Genomic DNA, 12385 nt, shown 5'->3' on the forward strand with positions numbered 1-12385 from the left:
TCATGATCTCGACAGTTCAAGTGTGAAAGCTGCCAATGAAACTAGGCAACAACTGGAAAAAACAAAACTAAACCATGATGATCACAATAGAAAACAAGAGGCACAACGGTGCAAATACCCTCCTGGGTAACGAGTTATTTTTGCTTGAGATTGCTAGTGGTGGTCTCCTCCTGGGATTTCTGGAAACTGGTCACTGGAACTGCTTCCAGGGGAGAAAAATGCGTTGGCAGCCCGCAGGTAATCCTCTTCCATCGGAGTCAAATTTGAAGCTTTCTGTACTCTTGGCTGCAGGACTGGTGTTGATCCAGCTTGGCACATGGGGGCAGGCACGAACACTGTTTTATTAATCACTGGGGATGAAGGGGCAGTAGGCAGTTTCTGCCTGCAGGTCTTGATGAGATCCTCCGGGATCCGTCTGATATTCATGGCGTACCAGCCTCTCAGTCCTTCATGTCTAGCAAAGGTTACATGATCTCCCGGATGTAGGTTTCTGGCAGGGTGCCCCTTCCTCAAGTGTGACTCCACGTCCCTCCGATTGAAGAACAGATCGGAGATTCGGTTGGGGTCATGGATGAAGCCGAACCCCGTCTCGTGGTTCATATTTAGAACGTATCCCCAACCTGCTGAGCCACGTGGACCGTAGTGACTGGCACGGACCTGCTCTTTCCGGTCCAAATCATGGCCCAGCACAGCCAGCTTGCGCTGCTCCCTCGCCCGTTGCTCTGCTGCCAGCTGGCGTATGGTCGCTTGGCAGCTAGCCCAATTTTCATCTTCCTCCCGTTCTTCCCGAGACCGATCCCGGCTCGTTGTGTACCGCGGCACCACCATTAGGGGTTCCGGTGCTTTCCCCGGGGGGCTGGTATCCCAGTCCCAGACCAGATCTAACACGACCTGGCCAGCCGCTGCGACCGTGGTAGACCCCAGGGCCTTCCCAGGTGTAGAGGTATCAGACTTACCTGGAGCCTCCTGGCGGTGTGGTCTCTGCTCCGGTGCAGGCATGGTGGTAGTGGATGCTGTTCGGTGGGATACCGGGGATGGCGGTGGAGCTACTGGCGGCTCCGGGTCCGCAGGGGTCTCTGTAGGGACCTGCGCGGCCGCGTCAGGTCCGGCCGGGAGCTCTTCTTCCTCCGCTTCGGCTCCCAAGGCCTCAGACAGCTCCTTTGGTGGTAACGGCAGAGAGGGGACAATGGATGCCGCCGGGGGCATGGTAGCGGTCGCAGGCTCCACAGAGTCTGCCTGAAAAAGATCTGGTGCAACAGCGGCGGGTACCGGTGTTGCGCGTACCACAGGTGTAGGCCCCACCTGGGCGCGCTGCAGATTTAAGGTCCATAGCGCTTGCTGCCTCAGTTGCAGGTGGCGCGTCAGCTGGGCTATCTCGTCCTCCAGCTGCTGGCGGTTCATCTCGGACACTGGGTTGGAGCCTTCAGCCATGGCGCAGGGGAGATTCAGCATAACCTCCTTGCGCTCCGCAGGCCTCCTCCCGTCTCCTTCCAAGATGGCGTTCTGGCGTTCTTCCTGTCTCGGCTCTTTTCCCGCCACTGGTTTCCGCTCCTCCCTCTGGGGGTGGCGTCTTCTCCCAAGTCTTCTGCACATTTTCAAAAACTTTAAGTCTTAGGCACACAGAACCCGATGGCATCGGGTCTCGTCATCCTGTTCATGACGCCAAGTTGGGTCGCCCTCCCAGGGCTATGGGGTACTCGGTACCGGGCCGGTGTCGGCGGGATGTGTCACAGCGGCGGTGACCCGGTCCGTGGCCCTGGGCGCCCAAGTAATGGGGAAATTGAAATGGTGGAATGTAATTGATTGAATGAATAGTTTGTGACGCCACCTGTGGTTTTCGGCAAGTGAGATGTTGAGCTGACACTGCATGCAGATCCTCTGGGACTGGTGGTGTGTTGCAGCCAAGATGGTGAAGCTCCCCACAGGTGGAGCTGTAGTCCCAGGGCAGTGTAGATGTAGGGGTAGAGGAGAAGCGCAGGCAGTGTAGAAACTGGTACCCAGATGTAACGGTACAGGGTGTGTTGGCGCAGGAATAAATGGAGGACACCAGGGCTTGTAGTTTCAAAGCTTTACTCACAGTCTATAGTACACACAGGTGCCTGCCTCCGTGCTGTGTCCTCTGGGTCAGGGACTCAGTCAACCTCCAGGTCAGATGGAATGCTCCCTTCCAACACTCCGCCAACATGTGCATTTCTGAACGTCTCCTTTTATAGCGCCTTTGGTGTGAAGTACTCCTAGTACTGAGCTACACTGGAGTTCCTCCTGACAGATGTTCCCAAGAACTTTCCTTGTACGGCAGACAGCTGTAGCCTGCTTCGGGGACTCCTTGCTCCTGAGTCCCGGCTCACTATCAATGTTGCTGTTGTGCCCCCAAGTCTGAGATGGAAGTAACGCATTTACAGCCTGCTACTCCTCCGATGTCTGCTGCTGGACCATTAGTGTCCATACAACCTCGGGGACCGGGCCCCGGCCTTGCGCTTAGAACTTCTAGGCAGGGTTCTCTCCTAACCCCCGTCCTCTGTTCCCTTTTACTCCTACATTCCGTACTAGTCTTTCCTTCTTATGGAAGATCAGGTTTCTGTTCAATGTCTTGCTCTTTCTTTCCCTTCCCGTGCCAGCAGACCCAGGTCACTGAGATCTGCTGCAGCACCTCCTTCCTCCATCCCTCTCCCAGGGATCCGCTCACTGACTCTCTGTCTGACTTGCTCACTTACTGACTGACTGAAATCCTCAACCTTCCCGCTCTTTTATGTATTCTAACTCCACCCGCCTCCCAGCACGTTTCGTGTTCCAATCAGGGAGCCACCAAAGGTGCTCTGCTACACTCCAGGCAAGGAGCCGCAATGTGGCTTTGCTGAACTACTGTGTTTTGTGGGATGCAAGTGTTGGAGCGTGGTCAGGAACCTCCAACTTACCTGGATGGTGGGGCACCACACCTCAGGAGGAGGTGCAGTACATCTGTGGCAACTGAACCCTCAAGGGCGCCACACTTACTCTGTGCACCACACCCAGACCAGTGTTTCCTGTGTTCCCTGGAAGTCTCCTGGGAACCTTATCTCTAACAGAGGAGTGTGGAGTTGAATGGACACATTTTCTGAGTCTTTATGGTATTATGTTGCATGCAATACATGGGGTTAGTCCTGGCGTGCAGAATGAATATTTTATTTAGCAGTATTATGGGCTACTAGATGTATTATTATACCATGTATAGCACAGGCGCAGTAATTTTACGTAATTTATAGGATGTCCATGATATGGTGCAGCAATAGTGATAGGAAGATCCTGGGTGGCTGGAATTTTGAGCTTATGAATAGATACTGGAAAGTTAATTTACCTTGTGTAAATGCCGCTGTTCTCAAGAATCCGGCGTCACTTTTCCTTTTGTCCCTGCTCCTCTCCATTCCTGAGATATGGCAGCCTTTTCCACTTCAATATTACAGGGGTAAGACCTGGACTCTACAAGATTTAAGTGAACCCAAATTATGTCACCACATGGTTTTAAGTGGAGCCAAACTAGCTCATGACTTGACATATGCACTAACCCGTAACTTTGCTTCTACAAGTCTTTATCAATTAAGTGGCCCTTTAAATGGAAGTTCAAGTGTAATACTAATAATGGCCTCCAGATGGTGCCAGAGAAAACAAATGAAAAAGTGTGAGTTGACATAAAAAAATAAATAAATAAAAGTTTTGCCATCTACACCAGAAACTTCCTAGCGTCCCCCATACAGGTGTACGGCAAGAAATCTGCTCCAAGTATATGCTGTAGATTAACAGTGGATTTACTTTCTTTTATACCTGGACATGTGACTGTAATTTGCTTTATTGCGTTCTGCTGGGTGTGATCTCCGGTATTGTCACCAGTTCGGCCGGTTCCACCTCATCCATTGAAGTACAGGTGACTCAGTGTTATTCTGTTATTGTCACTTTCAGGTCAGGGGCTGTAGGCTGAACTTTTTTTTTTTTTTTTTTAAGTCACAGATGTCAAACATTCTGCAGAAATTAAGGATGCAGTTTTCGCTTTTCAAATGCCCTACCTGGCACTATGTTTTTGCTACCTCATCTGAGAACGGCAGAAATCCTGATCCCAGGGATGTATCACTTACAGGGCTTCTTGCTGTAGTTTTGATACAATCACAGTTTTCTCTGCTGCAGATCTAGCAGTTCTCTTGAATGCTGAGCCTTGTGTAACTCCGCCCACACCACTGATTGGCAGCTCTCTGTGTACACTGTGCATAGGCAGAAATCTGCCAATCTGTATTGGGGGCGGGATTATAGACAGCTCATGAATATGGAGGACTACATGGCAGCAAGTTTATTAGTCACCTAGTGATCATCTCCTGCTTATTAAACTGTGATTTAAAGAAAACTACAGCAAGCAGTCCAGTAAGTGACACATCGCTGGAATCAGGGTCTCTGCCTCTACATTTTGCTGCTCTCAGATTAGTTGGTAAAAACCTGGTGACAGATTCCCTGTAGAGTAAACAGTGTAAATGTTTTTGCTTGTTTGTTTTTTACCTCGGCTGTGCTGATTTATCACCACATCAATATTTAGCTAATCTGTGATGTGGTCATAAATCAACACAAAGAAGGTAAAAAAAAAAAAAAAGAAAGGAAAAGACAAACTGCCAGTCAAAGAAAGCTCACTGATAGATTCTCAGTTTACTCATTCTGCAGCCAGAAATGTACTGGGAAACCTAGAGCCTGTAAAAGTCAAAGCGCTGGACAAGTTTTATTGAAATCTAATTGCAAAACTTATTTTTAGTCAACAAGATACAAGCATTTATCTAACCTAAACACAAAATCGGGAAAGGGGTGACTCAAGCAGTGGATGGCAAGCAGGAGAAATTATATACGTATGTGCATCTTAGCAGAAATAAATGAGGGAAACAAGAACGTGCTTTTCTGTAGGTTTTCGAGAAAGGACAAGTGCGGTTTAGAAAATTTTCCCTAAATGAAGATTTAAAGTGCTGGAATGTATGGAAGATGGACTATTGGACACAAGGTCCCTGCCTTAGGGTGCAGAGCAGGGAGGTGTCCATATGGTTAAAGGGAGTCGGTCATCCCCAAAATGCCAAATAAACTGCATAAACATTTATATGGAGGACACAGCCCCTATAAAGCTCATACCAGACATATGCAATTTATTGAAAAACTTGTAATATGCAAATGAGGGCACTTCAGTGCACCTTTGGCTTGGCCTATGCTTTGGTTCACCAACTTCTTTGTCTTGATTGACAGCGCTCATTGGGTAAGAGCGAGCGCAGCCTATGAGTTTGTATGTCTGCGCTTGCTTTAATAAGCAAATAGAAGGGCGTAACGGTGCATCAAAGGCAAAGGCCGCGCCAAGGGTGCACCAAGACAAAGGCTGAGCCAAGGGTGCACCAAGACAAAGGCCACGCCAAGGGTGCACCAAGGCAAAGGCCACACCAAGGGTGCACCAAGGCAAAGACCCCACCAAGGGTGCACCAAGACAAAGGCCGCACCAAGGGTGCACCAAGGCAAAGGCCCCGCCAAGGGTGCACCAAGGCAAAGGCCGCACCAAGGGTGCACCAAGTCAAAGGCCGCACCAAGGGTGCACCAAGGCAAAGTCCGCGCCAAGGGTGCACCAAGGAAAAGGCCGCGCCAAGGGTGCACCAAGGCAAAGGCCACGCCAAGGGTGCACCAAGACAAAGGCCGCGCCAAGGGTGCACCAAGGCAAAGGCCGCACCAAGGGTGCAGCAAGGCAAAGGCCGCACCAAGGGAGCACCAATGAAAAGGCCGCACCAAGGGTGCACCAAGGCAAAGGCCGCACCAAGGGTGCACCAAGACAAAGGCCGCACCAAGGGTGCACCAAGACAAAGGCTGCGCCAAGGGTGTACCAAGGCAAAGGCCGCACCAAGGGTGCACCAAGACAAAGGCCCCGCCAAGGGTGCACCAAGGCAAAGGCCCCACCAAGGGTGCACCAAGGCAAAGGCCGCACCAAGGGTGCACCAATGCAAACAATCTCAATTACTAATACAAGAAGGGTTTAGAGTATTATCATGAAAATATATCCCCTAAAATTGGTACTTTATTAATAATAAAAAACCACTAGTGTGGTTATACACCAAAAGAAAACGTGACAAATACACAACAAAAGAAAAAAGTGTTCAAACAGAAAACCCACATTTGGGACAACTAGGAATCCCTGATAATTCTGAGCTTGTACCTGCCTGGCCGCGGAGGTTGGCACCCTAGGGGGGAACGTTGTGGCGCCCCCGCTCAACGATGGCTATCCCTAGGGGCCCTGGTATACCCTGCAGCCACTAATGACACCCTCTTTTGTTGTGTATTTGTCACGTTTTCTTTTGGTGTATAACCACACTAGTGGTTTTTTATTATTAATAAAGTACCAATTTTAGGGGATATATTTTCATGATAATACTCTAAACCCTTCTTGTATTAGTAATTGAGATTGTTGATATTCGAATCTGGAATGGCTGGTTTTCTTGTGGGCCCTATAAACTCAGATTTGTGGCTGGAGGATGCAAATCAGGCATTTAATGTAGGGGGGATACCCGAGAACAGTACTGGCCCCTTGGCACTTAAGAATCTGTTTAATGAAGTGTATGGGGGATATAAAGATTTTTTGAAATCCTGGTAGGAGATTAGGACTTTGGAGAATTATTTGAAGAATCGGATTATTCCAAGGGGCCTGAGGATAAATATCAATCCTTCCCCCAGGATTGCCTCACCGGATTTGATGAGTCTGTGGATTAAAGAGTCTATTGAGTCGTCTATCAGATTCATGCAAATTCTGTTGGTAGAGGAAAGGAAGGTGCTAGAGAGGTCTACTAGTGAATTGAATAAATTGATTGAACGAATTTTGAAATTCAAAGGGGATCCTGATTTTAACAGAAGGGAGGGGTTGTTACAAACTTCTGTTGAAAGATATCAGGCCCTGTTGAAAGAGCGAAAACATCTCCAGTTCCATAGGGACTTAAAGGACTTTAGTGAAAATCAGGTATTCAATTATCAGAAAGAAAGACAATCTGAAGCCTCATCCTCTGATATTGACACCTCCGATACAGAAAGGACAGATAAAACACCGGGTGGTACACATCAGTATAGAGAGACGATATCAAAACAGAGATGGCAAGGTGGAAGCGGCAGATCTGGGAGGAGAGGAAGAGGGCCATACAGGGGAGGGATGAGAACTCAAACCCCATTTTCAGGACCCAATTTTTCGTCTGGGCCTGTTCGGCCCTCTGCCTCTACTTCTTCCTCTTCTTCCTCTTTTTTGGAACAAGGTGCGAGGACGGGTTATCAATTAAGAACCCGGTTCAATCAATAAGGGGCCAGATTATAAACTTGTCCTCGCACATCCTCACGAGGGATGAGCAGAATGTCCTCTCGAAAGGTTTGAACTTTGTACCAACTAATAGGTTCAACTGTTTCGAATGGGTAAAGGATTTAAATCTGTTCTGTAGGAAACTCAAATGGAAAAAGTTCTTCAGACATAATAGTCGGGAGGCATGTAAACAACAGGGCCTAAGTGAGGAAGACATTGAGGGATATGAGGCGCTCCTTGGCCTTCTGAGAGAAAATAATAGGCCCCCAATTGCTGGGAAGGGTCCCTTTACCACATTGAGAAATAAAAGTGAAAAGATGCCACCTCAGGGAGATATGGGGAATATTGATGTTTTTGCCCTGTTGGTGGAGAGGGACCTTAAGAGAATAACAACATCAGAGTGGGAGAATGGCGATAATTTGATGGCAAGTGAGCGACCAGCTCTAGAGGCCCTCAAGAAAAATGATCAAATAGTGGTGAAACCCTCCGATAAGGGGGGGAATTTGATTATTATGGATCATATTAAATATCGTACTATGTGTAACGCTATATTAAAAGACAATTCCACCTATGAGGTACTGATGGGTAATCCCATGACTACCTACAGGGAGGAACTTCGACTTCTCCTGGATGTAGCTTTGGCTGATGGTTTGATTTCAAAAACAGAATTTGACTTTATCCTCCCTAAATTTCCATTGGTAGCTACTTTTTATGCATTACCAAAGATACATAAGGGGTTGTCCCCCTTAAAAGGGAGGCCAATTGTATCGGGTGTTGATTCTCTGACCCAGAATTGTGGGATTTACATTGACCAGATACTGCGTCCCTTTGTGGTTTCAACTCCATCATATCTGAGGGACACATCAGATCTATTGTTAAAACTAGAGGGTATACATCTTGGAGAGAGCACATGGTTGGCTTCTATTGATATAGAAGCGCTTTATAGCAATATACCACATGAAACAGGTATCAGGGGTGTGGGACACTTTCTTGGTCAGAGATCAATAGCATGTAGAGGGCATAATGTCTTTTTGATGTCCCTCTTGCGGTTCACTCTTACGCATAATGCATTTAGCTTTGATGGGAAATTCTACCACCAGCTCAGGGGCACCGCGATGGGGAGCCCCTGTGCCCCGTCGTATGCAAATCTGTTCCTGGGCTGGTGGGAGGAGACTATTGTGTTTGGAGGGGAGGAAAAGTGGTGGCACAGTCTGATATCCATATGGTATAGGTTCATAGATGATGTCTTCGTAATATGGACAGGGGAAAAGGATCAATTCGAGGAATTTGTGAGGGAATTGAACCAGAATGATGTCAATCTCAGGTTTACCTCGGAAATTCATGAAACTGAAATACCATTTTTGGATATTAGAATTAAAAAAGACTTAATGGGAGGTGTATCTACAAGTATATATCGTAAACCAACAAGTACAAATAGTCTGCTGCACTGGCAAAGCCACCACCCAATTCCCCTTAAGAGAGGAATCCCGAAAGGACAATTCCTCCGTCTTAGGAGGAACTGTTCTAGGAATGATTTATTTCATAAACAAGCTGGGGATATGTTCTGTCGCTTCAAGGATAAGGGGTACCCCAAACACATTCTAGACACAGCATATGATTTTGCAAGTAAAGCAAACAGACAGTCACTGTTGCAGAAACGTGAGGCTGAGGACTCTACGGAACAGATAAGGATCATCGGGACATATGATGTGGGACATCAGGAGGTTAGAAGAGTCCTGGCCAGACATTGGGATGTGCTCAGACTGGATCCAGATCTCAAGGATGTGGTTGGTGAGCGCCCTAATATCACGTTTAGGAAGGGTAAATCCATCAGGGACATTTTAGTCCACAGCCAGTATAGGAGACCATTGGTCAGTGGTACATGGCTGGATAGAAAACCCTGTGGTTTTTTTAAGTGCGGGGATTGCAGTTTTTGTAAATTTATGAGACCTGGAAAGTCATTTCGTAGTTCAAACACAGGCAAAGTTTTCTATCAACGAGACTTTTCGAATTGCAAAACCACAGGGGTTGTCTACGTGGCTACCTGCTCATGCCCCAGGGACTACATAGGGAAGACCAGTAGAGAATTTAGGAGGAGAGTAGGGGAGCATTTGGGCGATGTTAGAAATAAAAGGGATACCCCACTTGCAAGACACATTTGGTTGTGTCATAAGGGTGATCCCGGTGATATTAAATTCAATATCATAGAAGTTGTCAAGACGAACACGAGAGGGGGGAATATGGACAAATTGATCCTTAGAAGAGAATGTGAGTGGATATTCAGGATGGAGTCTATGGAGCCGAGGGGGTTAAATGAACAACTTTCGTTTGCCTGTTTCTTATGAGCCACAACTGATTATAGTGACCCTTTTCAAGTATACTGGCCTTCTAGGTTTTGTATTGGGCTCCTGGAAAAATTTGGGAGTCCCATGTATTGTCATGGAATATTATATGCATTATCCTCCTCTTTACTGTTTGCCTGTATTTAATAATTTTCATTATACCCCATGGTATCCCCACTAATTACAGCCCTTGAGAGTGTCTATTAGATTGAGTATTATTTTTGGGTTTATCAACCTTTGCCGCATGTTCACACTGCTAGTTTTTGATGCGATTATATACTGTGATTTTCAATCACGCATCTGGTGTGAAATGCGCTTATGGGTACAATATTGGATACTCCTGTGGGGGTCCGGAGTGTGAGCAATACCGGAGTGGACGCTCTGGTCACCTAAATGAGAGACTTCAATGTGACGGCCACGAATTATATGTGGCACAATGAGAGTGGGGATATAATGTTACAAATCTAACATATACATCTGACGGCGTTAATGTGAGACGCGCTGATTCCAATGGGCGAGAAGGGAGCATGTGTGGTGTGTGTACTGCATGACAAACCCGGAAGTTAGAGTCGGCCTCAGCCATTGGAGAGCGCGGTGGGACTGTTTGTCTGGAGGTATCTGATTGGTAGTGCATCCTGAGACCGCGGGGATGCCGTAAGGTTGATATGAGACGTGCTGATTCCAATGGGGGAGAGGGGAGCATGCGCGGTGTGTGCGCTGCACGACAAACCCGGAAGTTGGAGTCGTCCTCAGCCATTGGAGAGCGCGGTGAGACCGCTTGTCTTGAGATATCTGATTGGTGGTTCAGGGGTAATGTCTAATAGAGGCATCCTGAGACCGCGGGGACGCCATGTCACGTGAGTGGGTGTAACATATACGCCTTATGGCGGCGGTTATAAAAAGAGGAGTTGAGTTGAGCATCATTTGATATTGCACATTGTATGGGACACATAATATCGCACTATCTGGCCTCCTGATGAGCCTAAGCAGGCGAAACGCGTTGAGGCGTTAACCATTTGATGGCAGGTGGCAGGTGACACAAGATGAGTATCGCTGTTGCAATTTTGTGTACATTACTTATGGATGGGAATAGTATATGCTCCATTAGTTATGCCAGATTGTAACAGGGCATCAAAGATATGCTAATTAATGAGATGTCAGTGAACTAAGCCGCTGATGATGTTGAAGGTGTATCTCCGTCTGCATCAGAATATTAGTATCTTTTTGTGAGGCTGGGGTATCACTGAATGAACTTCATGGATTTGGTGATTAATCTCGTTATCATTATTATATATACATTCCATCGATGCATTATATTATCTGATTAAAATCTCATGTGGAGTAGTTTTATGCAGGATAATTCCCATATGTACCACCAGATGCCAAGTGTGTTCTACCATTGTTTTTAATCTCTGTGGGACACAGGATCCTCTTTAGAGCAGTTATATCTTTGTCTAGCATTAGGGGTCCCCTCAGATATTGGGTAGAGGGTGTCATTAGGTGGCTGCAGGGTATACCAGGGCCCCTAGGGATAGCCATCGTTGAGCGGGGGCGCCACAACGTTCCCCCCTAGGGTGCCAACCTCCGCGGCCAGGCAGGTACAAGCTCAGAATTATCAGGGATTCCTAGTTGTCCCAAATGTGGGTTTTCTGTTTGAACACTTTTTTCTTTTGTTGTGTATTTGTCACATTTTCTTTTGGTGTATAACCACACTAGTGGTTTTTTATTATTAATAAAGTACCAATTTTAGGGGATATATTTTCATGATAATGCACCAATGCAAAGGCCACACCAAGGGTGCACCAATGCAAAGGCGGCGCCAAGGGTGCACCAAGGCAAAGGCCACGCCAAAGATGCATCCATGGCAAAGGCCGCGCCAAGGGTGCACCAAGACAAAGTGCGCGCCAAGGGTGCACCAAGGCAAAAGCTGCGCCAAGGGGGCAATGTGGCAAAGGCCATGCCAAGGAGGCAACCAAGCAAAGGCAGCACCAAGGCAAAAGCCACACCAAAGGGGCAACATGGCCAAGGAGGCACCAATGTGCTCTCATTTGCATATTACGTAAAAGTCGATTTTACAGCAAATATTAAACAAAACTGTATGTGCCTGGTGTGATTGTTATAGGAGATATACACCTTTCTATTTAGGATGCTGCAGGCTAACTGGCATTTTGGTGGAGACAGATATCGTTTAAGCCAGGATACATCAAAGGGATCAAACTGCAATACCAAACCCAACCAACGGACCATTGTTCTGTTTTTGAGGAGGGAAAGCCACCTCTTTGGATCATGAACATTTCTTACACATGACCATGATGCATTACCCCTAGAAAACACCTGACACAACCAGTACAGAAGAGGAAGCATCTTACAGGCGCTCGCCATGCACACAAGTTTCCGGCCATGTGCATGTCACCCTGTGACTTCCTCCACAGTAAATAGGTATATGATGACTTCATACTTCAAAATGCTGTGGTCATGTAGATAATAGGCACAACAGCAATTACCTGGTAATCACAAGGGCACAACCACAACTGAGCAAGTATTTCCGCCCAGCGGCTGTCGACACCAATAACAGCTGATCAGCAGGGATTCCGGGTGTCAGACCCCGACCGATCAGACATTGATGACCTATCCTTAGGATAGGTTATCAATGCTAAAGTAGCGGACAACCTTTTTAAATTTAGGTTTCTCATTTGACTCCATTGCCTCCCCCAGGGTATAACCTCCACCA

At 47.2% G+C, this 12385-nt stretch overlaps 1 long non-coding RNA gene across 1 annotated transcript in view; it reads right to left on the bottom strand.

The window, feature by feature from the left end:
* The window catches only part of LOC141085178 (uncharacterized), a 131676-nt gene that overhangs the window by 35940 nt on the left and 83351 nt on the right, over positions 1-12385 (bottom strand). The window contains exon 2 of the long non-coding RNA XR_012231225.1: positions 3335-3456. This is a non-coding gene — a long non-coding RNA (uncharacterized lncRNA). The remainder of the gene's footprint in view (positions 1-3334; positions 3457-12385) is intronic.

The sequence above is a fragment of the Dendrobates tinctorius genome, unplaced genomic scaffold (genome assembly GCF_039654945.1).
Source record: "Dendrobates tinctorius isolate UK_male_01 unplaced genomic scaffold, ASM3965494v1 ptg000006l, whole genome shotgun sequence".
Lineage (NCBI taxonomy): Eukaryota > Metazoa > Chordata > Amphibia > Anura > Dendrobatidae > Dendrobates > Dendrobates tinctorius.